The following is a 16,870-nucleotide window of genomic DNA, read 5'->3' on the forward strand; positions in this document are numbered from 1 at the left end:
TTGGGGGTCAGATTTGGATGTTAAGTTAGAGTATCCTTTAATTATGAACTCATCTAGGGAGGTGGTCGGCCCTATTCCAGTTTCGCTTAGAAAGAATATGTCAGGTTTCGTCTCCTGTAATTGGGTTTCAACCTCTGGAAGGTTAAAAAGTAGACCCCTGATGTTGGAGAAGGAGACATGGTAGTAGGGGTCTACGTTGTAGGATGGGGTTCTAGGTGTACTCGTGTTTTTTTTAAACATGTCAAGATGAAAAGCTGTAAATACTGCAGCGATTGAATGAGATTCCTGTTCCTCATTTTCTACTAACGATCTTTTAATAGAAAGATGTTATATTGCTGCATCTTCGCTTCTTTATTTCTCTTCCTACGGTGTGGCTTTTAATTTTCTGTCCTCTAAAAAATCAGTGGAAACAACTGATTCTCCTACAAAAGAGTTATTATCTTGCTCCGTCTTATGAAAAGGAAATATTGCAAAAGTATTTCTCTAATTGATAATAAAACAATGTATCTTCTTATCAAATGAGTTACAATCTTCCTACCATGCAAAATACCAAGTTCACCGCGGTCAATTTTATCGATCTCATCCATTTGTGCCAAATGCAATTTGTCAACAGCAAATCACAATATTGTTAATAGATCTTTAGTAAATAACAAAGACAGCGAAAGGAAGTCTCTCATTTTAACATTTGATAAACAACTTTATTTAATAAACAACGTTAGTAGTACATAGAAGAGAGAAACAGGTTAGGAGAGTCCAGTGTTCGTGCATGCACATGTTTATAGTAGTCGTGAAAAGAGTTCCTGATGTGGAGATGAAGATTAGACTTTAGTCAGGCCTGTTGAAGGAGAAAAAAATGGAAAGGTATTCAGTATTTTTACAAGTTGTTGTGTGTGTGTGTGTGTGTGTCGGTGTATCGACAAAAGCAGTTCTTTAGCATGATAAAGAATGTTCGTTTGGATACCGCACGTAGAAACAAATGTGAGTTGAAAGAGAGTCATTGGTAGCTTGTTGTACTCACGTTTGGCCTAAAGCCACAGGCTAATATGCTGTCAGCTGGAGCCAGTAAGAAAGAGACAGAGGGTTCGTGATTTCGCCTTTTATGTACTCGGTCACATGATTGAGAGCTGGCTTTTAGTTGGACAAGCAATGGAGAAAATGGATTTCAAATCTCGTCGCGAGAATTAGCTCCTGCCTGTGATTGAAGCAAGTGTCGGCTGCTACAGATCCAAGGTCATTATGAAAAATATCTTGGATTCACTCCGTTCATTTGTGTAAACCTGCTGTTTCACTTAATTCTTTGTAATTCTTTTGAAAAAAGTCAAAAATACAAGAAACTTCTTGCTTTAGACTCTCCTTAACTTTTATCATAAACAGATCATTAAACAATATTTTTATTTTATTATTTTTCCTCTTGTATTGTCTTTTTTTATCTCGTCTTGAAGTCTGTGGAAAAACGTTGATAATACAAAAACTGACAGCAAAAACGACAAAGCAAATCATTGTGACTTAATGATATTGCCAAGAACACAGCTACACCCCTTAAGGATATTCATTCGTTTAGAAAACTAATGTTAACCTGTTTTTACTATTGTAATTTTTTCCCCCTCCCCAGTACAAAGTTACACCTTAGGATTATTAATTCCTTTGGAAAACATTGTTACCATTCCTCTTCATTTCATCTTCATTCTACTCTCAACAGTTTGTTGATTAACTCTCAGTTTTATTAGAGTTGCAAACAATACAACCGCCTCTAGGTATTTACTCTCCCAGATTTTCCCTTAGGATTTTGTATCAGAAATTTTCGCTTAGTTGCAAATTTTTGTTTTTTAACAGTCAAAGGATTTGCCGACATGCAAAAACGTTCGATTTTATTTTTTTGTATTCAAAATATATTTAAAAATTTATAATTTTCTGAATGCATTTTTAACAATGAGAAATCATAATGTTTCACGTCTTCTTATTGTGTTGAATCAAACTTATTTGATCTGTTTTACAGACTAATTCCGGAAAGTCATATATCTATATGACAAATTTGTAAGTATAGCTCTGTCACCTCTAAAGTAAAAAGACTACTTAATGTTCAAATAATTTCTTAGAGATTCATTGGAGATTTTCATAAAGTCAGTAACTAAGCTTGTCTTTTTCGTTAAAATTTTAAAGGTAATTTACATCATTTATTTCTTATCTGATAAATCACAAGAATACATAAAAGTGTAAGTATAATCTCCATCTAATACTTTCCATTATCTGCTCATTTTTTTTTGTTTTGAAGACATTCAGTGCTTTTATATCAATTTAGTAGTCATTTACTCTCAATTTCAAATTACTTTACTTTTAATTTTGCATTTTTACATTCAGATTTATAGCTAACCACCTTCACTGCACCATTTAAGAGATTAGTTGAGATGATATAACACCGCTTTTCCAACAGCACACTGACCCACTAGAAGTCAGCACTTCATTACATAACAATCGTGGACACATCTCATCAGATAACTCAGGGCAACCAGTTGAGTCGAAGCAACAGCCAGAGTTACTGAGCCAAGACCGACCCAAAACAAGACAGCTAGTACCCCCCCCCCTAAAAAAAAAATTAAAAGGACTTTATATTATTCAAGTAGATAATAAATAGATAAACAAAATAATAATTAAAAGACAAAACAAACTTAAACATCTTTAACAGACACAATAAACACCTTTTTTCAATAAAAGGGATGTAATAGTATAAGGAACTCTTTAATGTATCGAGTCACTTGTCCTTGATCACTCCTTATATCAATCGTAGTCAGCTCATGAAAAAAAAAAGTCCACATTATAATCGATCCCGTCTCTAGTGTCTTCATTAATATACCCGCAATATTAGAGACAACAAAATTAGACTGTGCAGGAACAAAAAGAATTATTAAATCGCCGGAGAGCTGATGCAAATAACACTTCCGAAAACAGCATATATGTTAAATATAACTGGAGACATTATACTGTAAGCTTCAAGGCTGAACACTCCCGAAATTGAAACGAGAATACTGTCTATGGGAATCAATGTTAAGGCACTAAACAAAAATGTTTTCCATGAGCGATATAACGTGGTGAAGTCCCAGCCAGCCTGAATGATCGGCCCATCATCGGCCCATTACAGTGTTTGTCGGCTGATCGTCGGTTATGTAATGGGCCGATCATTCAGGCTGGCTGGTTGTTTAAAGTTGGCAGAAGGAAAGGAGAAAAAGAAAGCAAAAAACAGATCAAACGAATAGAGGTCTTACCGCGTGTGTGTCGGGCAAGGTTGGGCGAAAGAGAGAAAGAAATCAAGATGGCGCCCATAGTTTTAAAAGGTGTGCTTTGGTGGAAGTCACACAAAATCACTTGAAGTCACACAAAATCACTTGAAAAGAGTTGCCAGGTTAAGTCGGTGAGAGGCAGACAGAATGAGTGGTGATCTCAAACCTGGCGGTTGTTGGCTTGCAAAGATAAATTCTTTTTTTTTTTATTTCTTTAATTTTGTTGCCCTAAACTAAGAACACTTCAAATACCTGAGATGCAGAATGTGAAATGACATTCAAAATAGGCATGTCCTGTGGTAGTATGGCCAACTTCAACAAATACTGCAAAGTAAATAATGTACATAAAATACAATAACGACACCAACAGCAAAAGGAATGCCTTCTTAAGGGCCATGTCAATAGACCAAATGACTAACAGGCCATAGAAAGTCATTCATTCTAAACGTCATATAGTACCCTTTAAAGTTACAGCAATCCCAGAATACGTCTACATGTAAATGAATGCCATTCCATACCGTGAAACTCTCAAGGAATTCCTTCACAGCCCACGACACACACATAGGCAAAACAACCATAACAAACACAACAATAAGAGAACATATAATTATTACCATGCCCAACATAGAAGAACCACGACTGGGAAAACCAGTCATTAGTACATGTGCATTTATTAAACATTAAACATAATTTTTGAATAAATACGGTTCAGGACGTAAAATGACTGAATTATGCTCTGGTTTAGGCACATCTGAAGGAGCATATATATCCCTCTAAAACCATATGCAACACGTCCTATACCACTTACTCTAATGAGAGAAAAAAAAATTGGTGAAGTACAGAGAACGAAAGGAAATAAGGTATTTTTGAAACTGGATTATTTAAAGTTTGTTTTCGTTTTAATAAACCGTAATAACAAATTTTTTTATTAAAGAAATTCACTTAAACTGGAATATAGTCATAAAAAGATGCTCACTATCCGGAGAATATTCCTTCTGCCAAAGTATCTGGTGGAGAGTTTGTCACATACTTCTGCTTTTTTCGGAAGGAGGGGTATATTTTCATGTTTTCATTCGTTCTTTTATTTTTGAAATTTTGTTGGGCTAACGATAGAGTTGACATATAATAATGAAAAACTGGTCAATATTCTTAGTATAGCAGGTATGGCCAAACCGAACTTCATGTCGACCCTGGCAAAGCTGGGTATCCATGCTAGTATATATATAAAATTTCTGTGGAGCCCCCCCCCTCAAAAAAAGTGCACTGAACAAAAAATGTCTTGAAAAAAAAAAAAAAAAGCTTGTACTTACACCTAAGAATTTACGGTGAAAAAAAGTAAAACTTTCATCTTTCCCAAAGGAAAAAAAGCAAACTTTTTGTTGATAAATGTTTTGCAAAAAAAAAAAAAAAAACCCAACCCCGCTAAAAAAATAAATAAAAATATTTTCAGTCCTTTAAAGGTAGGTTTTTATTATTTTTGATTATTTACATTTATATTTTTTCTGGTTTGTTTGTTTTTAAAGCGTCTGTTAGAATGCTTAGCTTAAACCGATGATTGTCGGTTTCGCATGATCCATGCTTGACGGGAATTCCCGAGAATCTGGGTCAAATTATGCAAGAGTATCGAATATTTAAAAATAAAGCAAAAAATCTTTTTGTCTACACGAAATTGTTTTTTTTCACGGGAGAAACGTCTTGCGATTAGCAAATTAATTTATTTGGGAATAGTTTTTTTTTTATCTTTCAAATTTCGGAATGTATAAAAAAACTTATCAGGGAAAATAAATCTATTGGTTTTATAAAAACTCGATGCCGGAAGTAATAGTTCCAAATAAATTTAATTAATGTATTATCAATATAATTGTTATTTAGAGTTGATAAAATAACAATCTTAAATGGAACACTTAAAACAACTCTTCTGCTAGAAACTTACAGCTATTTAGTACAATTGATTTTCCTTGATATAATAAACAAACGAGGTGACCTCTTAATCGTATATTTTTTAAAGAATCATACTATATATAGAAATAAATGGGTTACTAAACACACCTTTTATATATATTAAGCAAACTGTGTAAAAATAAACATACAGGAATATATATATATATAAATATATATATATATATATATATATATCGTCCAAAACTAAGGGACAACATTTTAAAACTTAATATTTGTAAGAAATAACGACTGTGAAAAGCTGAAATTTTGACAACTGGTAGTCGTTATCATCCATAATAACATACTAAAATTTTAATCATTTGCAAAGGATAGAAAAAGAATTATAACATTTATTTATTTTCAAAATAGGAACGTCCAAAAGTAAAGACAAAATTGAGAAAAACAATGTAAACAGCAAAAAAAAAACCCAATAAAAATACAGGTACAATCAATATTTAGTAAATGAACCTTGCAAACTGATACAGAAAATATCAATGATTTTCTTGCCAGGAGCAGGCTGCAAGCACAGAAATGCGATATCAGGAATGAACTTTAACTTGAGGAGCACATTATTGACAAAATAATTGCGGGGACTAAATTTCCAGAATTACAAAAGTAATTACTGATAAAACCCAAGACCATGTAAATGCCAGAAGTGCTGAATATGTGCAGAAGCTGTAAGGCTCCAGTTGAATACATGAAAATATGGGCGAGATTCAGGGCAAATGTGAAAGCCAAATAAATACAATTAAGCACAAAACAGAATACAGACGTCTGTGGTAGGTGTGGAATCCAACATAAGCAAGGACGTTCAAGCCAGAGTTTTCTGGTAAACATGTTCCCAATAAGAGTTGGAATATATTGCAACACTATCGGATGCCAAATATTCTTCAATTAGTTTAGTTACTCCAACAGAAGGATCATTTTAAGATTCTAATTGTTCGTTTCAGTGCAATTGTTTGTATTTCTTTTTCACTTAGTTCTCCGGGTATATTCGCCAGATGATTTTTGACATTCTTTTTCATTAGCTCAGTTGTTCTTATAATGATTGATACTTTCTGAAGATTCCAGTTTCTTTTCATGTCGTACATAATCCTTGGTATTTTTTTTTCTCTCTCTGCTCTGTTAAGGCCAGCATCATTTGGGATGCTTACTTCAACTAGGGTAACCACTTTCTCCCTCTTGTCCTATATAACTATGTCAGGATTAATAGCCCCGTTTTTTAGGTAAGTAGCTGTAAGAATTTCGTAGTCATAGTGGATGGTGCATGACATATTTACAACTGTTCTTTCTGGTAAACATGTTCCCAAGACTTTTTGCTACTACATTGGATATTCAAGTTTTTACAGATTTTCCAGTGAAGATATTTTCACACTCCATTGTGTTCCATTGTGTAATAGCCGTCCTCTAACAGAACTTTAGAACTGGATGTCAGGTGGCTCACATTCTACTTGTATGGCAGAACCTGCACTTGTTGTTATTGACTTATCTTTTTGAAAGCATTGGTCATCAAGCCTTGATCGTAAGCAGTCATTATCATTCTCTCCTGATCATAGCGAAGAAATCCTTTTTTAAACCAGTCTACAGTCTTCTTTATTTATTAATTCATTGAGGAAATACTTAGCACACAATTGGTTTGCTCATTCTTCCAGTTTTCTGCAATGGAAGATCTTAGTGTATTTTTGCCGACTCTTTTGGGTTATTTCTGTTGCAGGCTTACTTTCTGTTTCTGTCCCATTTGTAAGAGAGTTTTGTGCAAAATGTTTGGCCAGTTTTATGATGGAGGTAGTTCTACTGGCTCTCTTTTCTGGGTGTTCCTATACCATTTTAAGGTTTTTGATTGTGGAAGCTTATCAGATGTTGTCCAGTCCTCACAATAGTGGCTCTGTGTTGATGGTTAATCTCTGACAAACTCATACCTCCTGCCCCTCTTTGTAGATGCTGTCTTGGTAAACAGTATATTATCTAGCCTGTTAATGTCTCTTTGTGGTCAGTCAAAAATGCCAAAGCTATACATCACCACTGGCATAGCTAGTTGGTTGATAGAAATCACTTTGTTTTTGTTTTGCAAATTTTCGTGATATGGTGTACATATTCTTTGCCTATTTTTCTCTCATTGTCATGCTCAATTGCATCGTTTTCACTATGCCAATGTTCACTATGTTCTAATGGAAAACTTGGCACATTTATCCAGACCAAATTTCATGCCAGTATCTTTATGCCAGGATATTTGTATTTTTCCTGCTCTTCTACATCTCTGATCTTGGTATCCTCATCAAGCTGTGTTTTCTATGTGGATCTTCTTGCCAGTTCTAATGGCGCATTTGGCACATTTATCCAGACCGAATTTTATACAGATATGTTTAGAAAAAGTATTACAATTTGTAATAGCCTACTTAATTCAGCATTTGAACTGGCATACAACCTGAGGTCATCCACGAAGAGCAGGTAGGTGACTTTTTATATGGTTCTTGTTTGCAGCCCTGGCTCAGGTTGTAGGTACTCCCATTTTTACTAAGTAATTTGCTTAGTAAATCTATTTCCAAGTAATATAGTAAGGGAGATAGACTATCTCCTTGAAAAATTCCTCTGGATTTTTATGTCCGGACTTGTTAATTTTCCAGTATTGTGGGTTAATGTCATCGTTGTTCATTACATCTTTATATGCATAGCTACGTTTTATTTATTGGATGGATTTTATATAAATCAAGGCATTGCAGTAATTATTTCTAGGGAACACTACCATATGCCTTCTGATAATGGATCTAACCCCATGCTTAGTTTTCTCTGCCTCTTTTTAAAGTCTTCAAGAATGTTCCTGTTAATGAGAACCTGGTGCTTGTTACCTACGCATTTCCTACTGCATCCTGCGTGTCCTTTTCCAAGATATTCTTTCCTGTATGTGTTCCCATATGTTTCAACATAATCCGTTTCTGTGTAAAAGAAGAGCTGCACACTTTACAAGAATATGGTTTCTCTCCAGTATGTGTTCGCATATGTTGTAACACGTGTTGCTTTTGTGTAAAAGAAGATCCACATACTTCGCAAGAATATGGTTTCTCTCCAGTATGTGTTCGCATATGTTGCAACATAGAATGTTTATATGTAAAAGAAGAGCCACAAATTTCACAAGAATAAGGTTTCTCTCCAGTATGTGTTCGCATATGAAGGACCAAGCTGCGTTTGTGTGTAAAAAAAGAGTCACATACTTCACAAGAATATGGTTTCTCTCCAGTATGTGTTCGCATATGAATCGCTAAATCTTTTTTACTTGTAAATGAAGAGCCACATACTTCACAAGAATATGGCTTCTCTCCAGTATGTGTCTGAATATGTTGCAACATAGTATGTTTATATGTAAAAGAAGAGCCACATACTTCACAAGAATATGGTTTCTCTCCAGTATGTGTTCGCATATGTTGTAACATACTTGTTCTCTGTGTAAAAGAAGAGCCGCATACTTCACAAGAATATGGTTTATCTCCAGTATGTGTTCGCATATGAATGGTCAAATCAGATTTTCTATGGAAAGAAGATCCACATACTTCACAAGTATATGGTTTCTCTCCCGTATGTGTTCGCATATGAATGACCACGTCCTGTTTCTTTGTAAAAGAAAATCCACATACTTCACAAGAATATGGTTTCTCTCCAGTATGTGCTCGCATATGAATGGTCAAATATTGTTTACTTGAAAAAGAGGAACCACATACTTCACAAGAATATGGTTTCTCTCCAGTATGTGTTCGCATATGTTTCAACATATTTGTTCTCTGTGTAAAAGAAGAGCCACATACTTCACAAGAATATGGCTTCTCCCCAGTATGTGTTCGCATATGAATGACTAAATCTTTTTTATTTAAAAAAGAGGAACCACATACTTCACAAGAATATGGTTTCTCTCCAGTATGTGTTCGCATATGCTGCAACATAGTTTTTCTCTCTGTAAAAGAAGAGCCTCATACTACACAAGAGTAAAGCTTTTCTCTAGTATCTGATTTAGTGTTCATTTTTAAAGTTTGGGAGATCATTTACAATTAATATTTTGTCATGTGTAAATGAAAATATACATTATCAGTTTTTAATTTTAATAGTGTGCACAGATGAACTTTACATCTATAGATCGATCACAACAGAAAATATATTATGAATCTGTGACCGTTTATACACCTTATGAGATATTTACATCTTGCAAATATAATGCAATATATATAGATAAAATAAACATTCAGTTTAATATAGTTTTATGTGTATTCTATTTTATAATTCTACAAAACGACAATTTTGCAGCCCATATAGATTTGCTCTTTTAGCAGTATGTTTCTTTTCAATAATTTGAATGTGTCTCTGTGTATTAATTGTTTGTTCTAAGAAAAACAACCATTTTTGCAGCCTATTCTTTAAGTCTCATATAAATTTCTTTTTAATATTCTACACTTCACTGTATTTATGAAACTACTATTAACTGTATTTATTAAATGAGTCCATAAGTCATAGGCACTTGTGATAATTATTTCAAATAGTACCATATTTACTAAGCTTAAGAATAGAAGAAATACATACTTAGTTGTCAGGATTTTTTTCCATATATCTTCATAAAATTCTATTTTATAAAAGAAAAATTCATAGAAGGATATCATTTCTCTTGTTTTCCAGCTTTTAAATTTTGTGCAATTTGCATTGCATATATTACTGGATATTCTGTAAAAAGAAATAAAGACAAATTTCACAAAATAATATAATTTGATACATGTTCTTTGTAAAATACTAAGATGTTCATGTGTATATACGGTTACTTTTTAAATGGATGAATTAGTTATAGTTTAAGAAGTTTCCAAATTGATTTTTGATTGAAGTAAAAATATAATCAGGATATTTATTTCAATGCTTATCCAGGCAAAAAATCAATTCTTTTCATAGATATTAAACCGAATATCCACAAAAGCTTCATTAGCAATTTTCAAAATGTAACAATTTATTTATTTTTAATTTACAATATTTTACATATTTACTTTATATGCATAAACTGTACTTAATGAGAATTTTTACTTGAAGAAAAATGATTTTCACTTAAAAATGACTAAGAAAGTTTCTGAAGAAACAATGAAGACATATCACATTTATGTAACAGTTTATTTATATTCAAAATAAGTGAAAGGTTTAAAATTTAATAAACCCTTATTGTTGATAGGAAATTTTTTGGCATGCTTTAATAAAATATTAAAGAAACATAAAAATATGGCATAATCATGTTGATACACTGTATCTCATCAGATCACCAAAGTTAAGCAACATTGAACCTGGGTAGTATCATATGGGTGACCATTTAGGAATTGTAGGTGCTATATGTGCTTTCTCTTTATCTCAGCATTGTTTTCAATTGTACTGAACCTCCACTTGCCAATGTCGACTGGGGTTAGAGATTGCACATATCTTGCCACAAAATATTTCATGCACATACTAAGCTTAAGAATAGAAGAAATACATACTTAGTTGTCAGGATTTTTTCCCATATATCTTCATAAAATTCTATTTTATAAAAGAAAATTTCATATAGTGCAGAAGGATATTATTTCTCTTGTTTTCTGGCTTTTAAATTTTGTGCAAATTGCATTGCATAGATTGCTGGATATTCTGTAAAAAGAAATAAAGACAAATTTCACAAAATAATATCATACATGTTCTTTGTAAAATACGAAGATATTCATGTGTATACACCGGTTACTTTTTAAATGGATGAATTAGTTATAGTTTAAGAAGTCTCCAAATTGATTTTTGATTGAAATAAAAATATAATCAGTAGCAAAAAATCAATTCTTTCCATAGATATTAAACCGAATATCAACAAAAGCTTCATTTGCAACTTGCAAAATGTAACAATTTATTGGTTTTTAATTTACAATATTTAATATATTTATTTTATATGCATAAACTGTACTGAATAAGATATATCACATTTATATAATAGATTATCCATATTCAAAATAAGTGAAAGGTTTAAAATTTAATAATCCCACAAAATATTTCATCCACAGATACCCTTACCGTAAGTATCTAGTCTCTCAAGATTGAAAGAAGCCACCACCAAAAACATGTTATATTATTTGTATTTTTATGACTTGATTACTTAATTAAAATGAGTTTTATTTATACACATATACAAATTGATTATCATTTACTATTTTACATTACTTTAGTTTAGACAACTGATTTTTTATGAAGTTTTCATATAATTGCCATTTAAAATAACTCATTTGCAATACTGGTGACTTGTTTTTTTTATTTATGAACGTATAACTTTAATGCTACAAGATTATAGAGTGCTCACTGCAACCAATTGTAAGACACAAAACAAATTAGCGTTGTTTTTGTCATGTATAATGGCTATGGTATCTGCAATAGATATAGGATGTTTGCCTCTATAAAAACAATTGTAATTAAAGGAAGGAACACACATCGCGTTTACTTCATTTAAATGAACTATAATTTATTTCATGAAGAAACACATGAAAGAAAAGGGTACAACACGTGTTAGTGTCTGCGTTTGTCTCTCGTTGTTTACTGGTGAGAAGGAAAGTCTATTGTAGTATATATGGAGAGAGAAAATGAGAAAAAGTCAATCCAGTTTGGTGTGCGTCTCTTGCTATTAGCTGTGAGGAGGAAAGTCTATTATAGTATAGAGAGAAAATGAGAAAAAGTCAATCCAGGCCATGGAGATAGAAAACGTATAAAGTGTACATACTGTCTGTTAGCTCGTGCCCCATACATAGTAGCAGGGAGTGCGCGCGTATGTTTGTGTGCATGTATGTATATGACAAGTAATATAGCTTGAGATGTGAACGCATGTTTTTGTGAGACTAGAAAAGGCTCCCACAGGTTTGTCCATGTGGAATTATAGTACACTTACTGTCCTCCTGCAGACGTTAAAACTATCTAAATAGGGCCACATGGACAACCGTAGTTTTTCTAATGTTCTTTCTATTGAATAAACTAGGGAGATTTCATGAAATTCAGTACAGATTTCTAAGTTCAACAGGAAGATTTCCAAGTTCAAGGCACATAAAGAATGTAAAAGGTAAGATTTTCCAAATGCTTTGAAAATACTCAAAATGAGAACAGTATTTCTAAAAATAGAAATAAATATAAAGTATCTATCCCTATCTCCAAAATTAAGAAATATAACACTATTATTTTTTACTTTATCTTATTAAAACTTTGATGGTTCCTGCTTTTTTAAAAATTATTACGAACACTATTAATTTCTAAGCAGAACATTCATAAAGTTTGTGGTGTTCAAATTAATTGACCTTACAAACTTTTACAATCAGAAAATAAAATTCACACAAATAATCAAAATTAAACATTTTTACAAATATAAATAATTTACCTGTTATTTTCAAAAATATCTGAACCTTCAGTAGTATGTATTCTTTAAAGATCATGAAGCTATGCTTGAGGATTTCAAGAATAGATGCAGTTCAGATGGTCTGTAAAAATATTAAATCAAATAATTTTGGTTTAATACAATAAGAGGCGACACATTCTAATTACTCTTAGTTATGAATGTAATAAAAAATGAAATGTTTTAATGTATTTTAAATACTAAAAAATAAATCTTACATTAGTGATGTTGCAACTGATCAGAATATTCATTAATGTTTTCCAAATTAATTACCGTTAGAAAAACCTGAAAAAAAAAAATTCCATATAATCAAATAATTCTCATACAAAAGAATGAGCGTTGTTTCTGACCATATATATAAACAACATAATATTAATGTAATAAATACACGTGAGCCTCAAGTGTTGAGTTTTGGGAATTAAAAAAAAATTTTTATAAACGAACTCCCTGATGCAATTGAGTTTTGAATTAATATTTACTAGTTACTCCAGGTTCTATTCTCGACATGTGGTCAAAATAAATGCACACATATCCAACATAATGATCGAATCATTACAGCATAAGCTCTAGTTGTTAGTGAAATGAGACGATAAATGGATAAACTACTTTCCTTAAAAGTTGAGAAATTATTTCAACAAGCTTTACCATTGCTAAAAGCAGCATAGCTGAAAGTTCATAATTCGAACTACTTACAATCTAATTTAATATATAAATGGAAACATGTATGTGTGTTTGTATGTCCACTAAAAACTTCCGATAGACGCCTCAGAACCTGACTTAACTGATATCTTTTTCAACCTTAATTCTCTGGATGAAAAGTATTGACAAATTGGCCCAAAACATTAATTCCTTCAACCTCAATTGGGTAGTTTTATACACCCCTTGCTCAATATCCTTACTACACCACCAGGACACACATGGGCAATGCTGGGTACCCCCGATAGTCTATAATATAAATCCCAAATGTCTCTGTGCTTGGATGTGTGTTTGTGTGTCTGCTAAAAGCTTTTGACAGACATGTCGGAATGTGACGAAACCAGTATTGCTTTACCTCTCAAAATGTGTGATGACAAATATGGACAAAATGTCGAAAAACAACAATTACTTCACCATCAACTTTTATAATTTAAGTTTTTCGAATTTTATTTTCAAACAATACCAAACCAAAACTATTTTTTTGTTTTTTAACGCTTTTAGTGCATGCGTTTCTGTTATCAGGTATTTATAACTTCTTCCTTGTACTTAAGGTAAAATTGTGTTTTTAGTAGCCCAAAAAACAAATATGTAACAAATAAAAGGTACTTGTGCACTTATGTTACAATGCTGAAATAATAACGTTATTATTAAGAACCCCATTCTTAACATGAGGACAGGAGGATATTTTGTAAACTATTCTATACTCTCACCCAACAATTTAATAAAAAGATATTATGAAACATGAATTTAGATTAATAATACTCTTTGAACAAAAATAGCATGGAAACATAAGTGCATAAGCACCCAAATAAATGTTACCAAAGGCAGGATAAGTTACTGTTCTACCTAGTTATGGGTTTTCATTTAATGTAAAATATTTATTTATTTGGAAAAGTAAGTAATGTTGAGCATTACACAAGCACAAGAAAAATAGCCATGTGATATTTCATGTCTTTGAAATCTCAACAATGTCTAAGAAATATAAAAAAATACTATTAGAAACCCAACCAATAAATGATCCCATGACATTTATTGGGTTGGTTTCTAATAGTATTTTGTATAATGCTTCTTATTTTTAACTCTTTGTCAATACCATTTTTTATAATCTGTAAAACAAACGCTTTTTTTTACTGAAAATATAAAACAATAAAATGATAAAAATTAATAATTGTTTCTTCACTTTTTATATTTTTTTATACTGGAAAACTTTACGATATGAAAAATTATAGATAATGGCTTTTTTGTTTAAATATCTTATCTGTTTCATTCATAAATTAAAAATAAAACATGCAATTTCACTTTTAATTAATGGTTTCAATTTAGATAAATATTCACAAACATTATCTCAGGTCAGTAAAATAACAGAAAAGAAATCACAAAAGGAAAGGAAAATAAAAAAACTCATTACAATGAAATTCTCTATCCAACCAACTGCTTTTTAGGTATCACGAGAATAAATGCATAAAAACACATGTCAAGGGTTTTAAAATAATGTTGGCTCTTAACACATGTCTGTTTTTGCTTTTCACGCTTTGTTTCGTATCGTAGCTGCAGCTGTGAGTGGAAAAAAGTGCATGAGGCTCCACTTGAATGATGAGAGACAGGCAGTGAGGCGACAGGAGGGGAGACCTGCCATCAAGTGTTTCTGGTGCCAGGGTCCTCACCTGCTCAAGGACTGCAAAGAGCCGAGACTAGGGGGTCAACTGCTACCAATGTGAACGAGTGGGGCACATTAGCCGCTATTGCGTTGGTATATGGGACCAGGGAAACGAGTGAAGGGGAGCCATTGTGCCAGTGGTTCCCCCTTCTATGTGGAAAAGCACACAATGAAACGTTGCCTCAGTTACCGGTAGTAGTCAATGGGAAGAGAGCCATGCCCCTTGTTGACTCAGGCTGCATCACGACGTTGGTAACGAAGAATGTTGCTAAATCATGGAGCGGAGCCAGGAGTATTAAGACTGCGGATGGCAGGGAGGTGAAATGCCTGGGAGAGACAACAGCGGAAGTACTGGTGGAAGGTGTGCCTATTGCACTACGAGCTCTGGTGTTGGATTGTCTGGTTGGTGATGTTGATGTGGTTTTAGGTGTAAATGCGATCAACCAACTGGGGGGCGCTACATTGAGAGGGGGCCAAGTAACCTTTGAACGCCTCGGCACAGTAGGAATGGCAGAAGTGGAAGGTGATAGAAATATCAGAATGCAAAAACTGGAGGCTTGCTGCATCGAGGACGAGGATTTCCTGGGGAGGTTCGATGGTGAGAGGTGGACAGTGGAATGGAAGTGGATCTCCGAGCCTCCGGAACTATGAAACAAAGTAAGCTGCTACAAAAAAACACTGCGAGGAGAAATAAGAAAAGGATTCGAGGAAGAAGTGGAGAGGTGGATAGAGGAGGGAATTTTGAAATGGGAAGAAAAAAGAGTGCTACCATTACTGGCAGTTGTTCAACCCACAAAGAACAAAGTTAGACTGATACTTGATTTCAGAGAATTAAACAAATACGTAGCCTGCCACACTGGAAAGGGGATTGACGTATGCAAAGAGGTTATGAGGAAATGGAGGAGGATGGAGCTGGCCACTAAGATTGTCGATCTGAAGATCCATGTAGATGAAAAACTCTGGCAACATCAATTGGTCCAGTACAAGGGGAAGATGTATTGCCTGACGAGGTTAGGCTTTGGGCTGAGCTCAGCCACCAAAATCATGACTGCTGTGCTGAAGACGGTGCTGAGTAAAGACTGTACAGTGGACAAGGCCACTAGTTCGTACATTGACGACATTCTCGTGGAGGAAGCAGAGGTGACAGCGGAAAAAGTGAGAGGCCATGTCGCAAGGTATGTGTTGACTGGAAATCCGGCACAGTTCCTGGATGGAGGAGTGGCGTTGGGGTTGAAACTATGCCGAGATGGCAAAGGAAGCCTTGTCTTTAGACGAGGGAATGCAATACCAGAAATCGGAACCGACCTGACAAAATGAGAACTTGGTCTGCGGGAGACTGGTGGGACACTATCCAAACGCCGGCTGGCTCAGGAGAGCGTGCAGCTTTATTAAACGACAAATGGGCACTGATGGCTGGGAGAGCCGTGTGACGAAGAGGTCACGAACATGCTACAAGAAATCATTGCAAGAGTGACGAAAGAAGACCCAGTAAAGGGGGAATAGTACGTCAGCGGCAGAGACGTGGGGGTGATTTGGTGTGATTCCAGCAGTCTGGCATTGGGCGTCATATTAGAGATCAGAGGTGTAACTGTGGAAGATGCGGCGTAGATAAGAAAGAAAAACAATTATTCCCATATCAACGTAGCCAAACTGGAGGCTGCTATGAAAGGAATCAATCTGGCCCTGAAGTGGGGATTGAAAACGATTGAAATTAAATCCGATTCGGCAACGGTAGTTTCATGGATGAAGTCGCCAGTGACTGGCGATAAGAGAGTTAGGACCAGAGGTGCTGCAGAAATGCTGATCAAGCGCAGGCTCGGAGCACTCGCAGATTTGAATTCCAGTGAAGGTATCTGTAGTGCTGATCCCATCAGAAAAGAACAAGGCGGATTCGATGAC

At 34.0% G+C, this 16,870-nt stretch overlaps 2 long non-coding RNA genes across 3 annotated transcripts in view; one reads left to right on the plus strand and one right to left on the minus strand.

Annotated features, from left to right (window-relative positions):
- Positions 1 to 664: 664 nt before the first annotated feature.
- Positions 665 to 16,870, minus strand: part of LOC145269362 (uncharacterized) — a 68,078-nt gene continuing 51,872 nt past the window's right edge. The window contains exons 3-7 of one of the 2 annotated variants that reach the window (XR_013865007.1): positions 12,837 to 12,903; positions 12,604 to 12,703; positions 10,706 to 10,850; positions 9,780 to 9,917; positions 665 to 835 (exon numbers count right to left, since the gene is read on the minus strand). This is a non-coding gene — a long non-coding RNA (uncharacterized LOC145269362). The remainder of the gene's footprint in view (positions 836 to 9,779; positions 9,918 to 10,705; positions 10,851 to 12,603; positions 12,704 to 12,836; positions 12,904 to 16,870) is intronic. The other variant, XR_013865008.1, reaches the window with a different exon arrangement.
- On the plus strand, positions 2,005 to 2,633 carry LOC145269364 (uncharacterized). Its single transcript, XR_013865010.1, has 2 exons — positions 2,005 to 2,034; positions 2,359 to 2,633. It is a non-coding gene; the product is annotated as an uncharacterized LOC145269364 (long non-coding RNA).

Source organism: Euprymna scolopes, chromosome 45 (genome assembly GCF_053919585.1).
Source record: "Euprymna scolopes isolate OS-2025 chromosome 45, ASM5391958v1, whole genome shotgun sequence".
NCBI lineage: Eukaryota > Metazoa > Mollusca > Cephalopoda > Sepiida > Sepiolidae > Euprymna > Euprymna scolopes.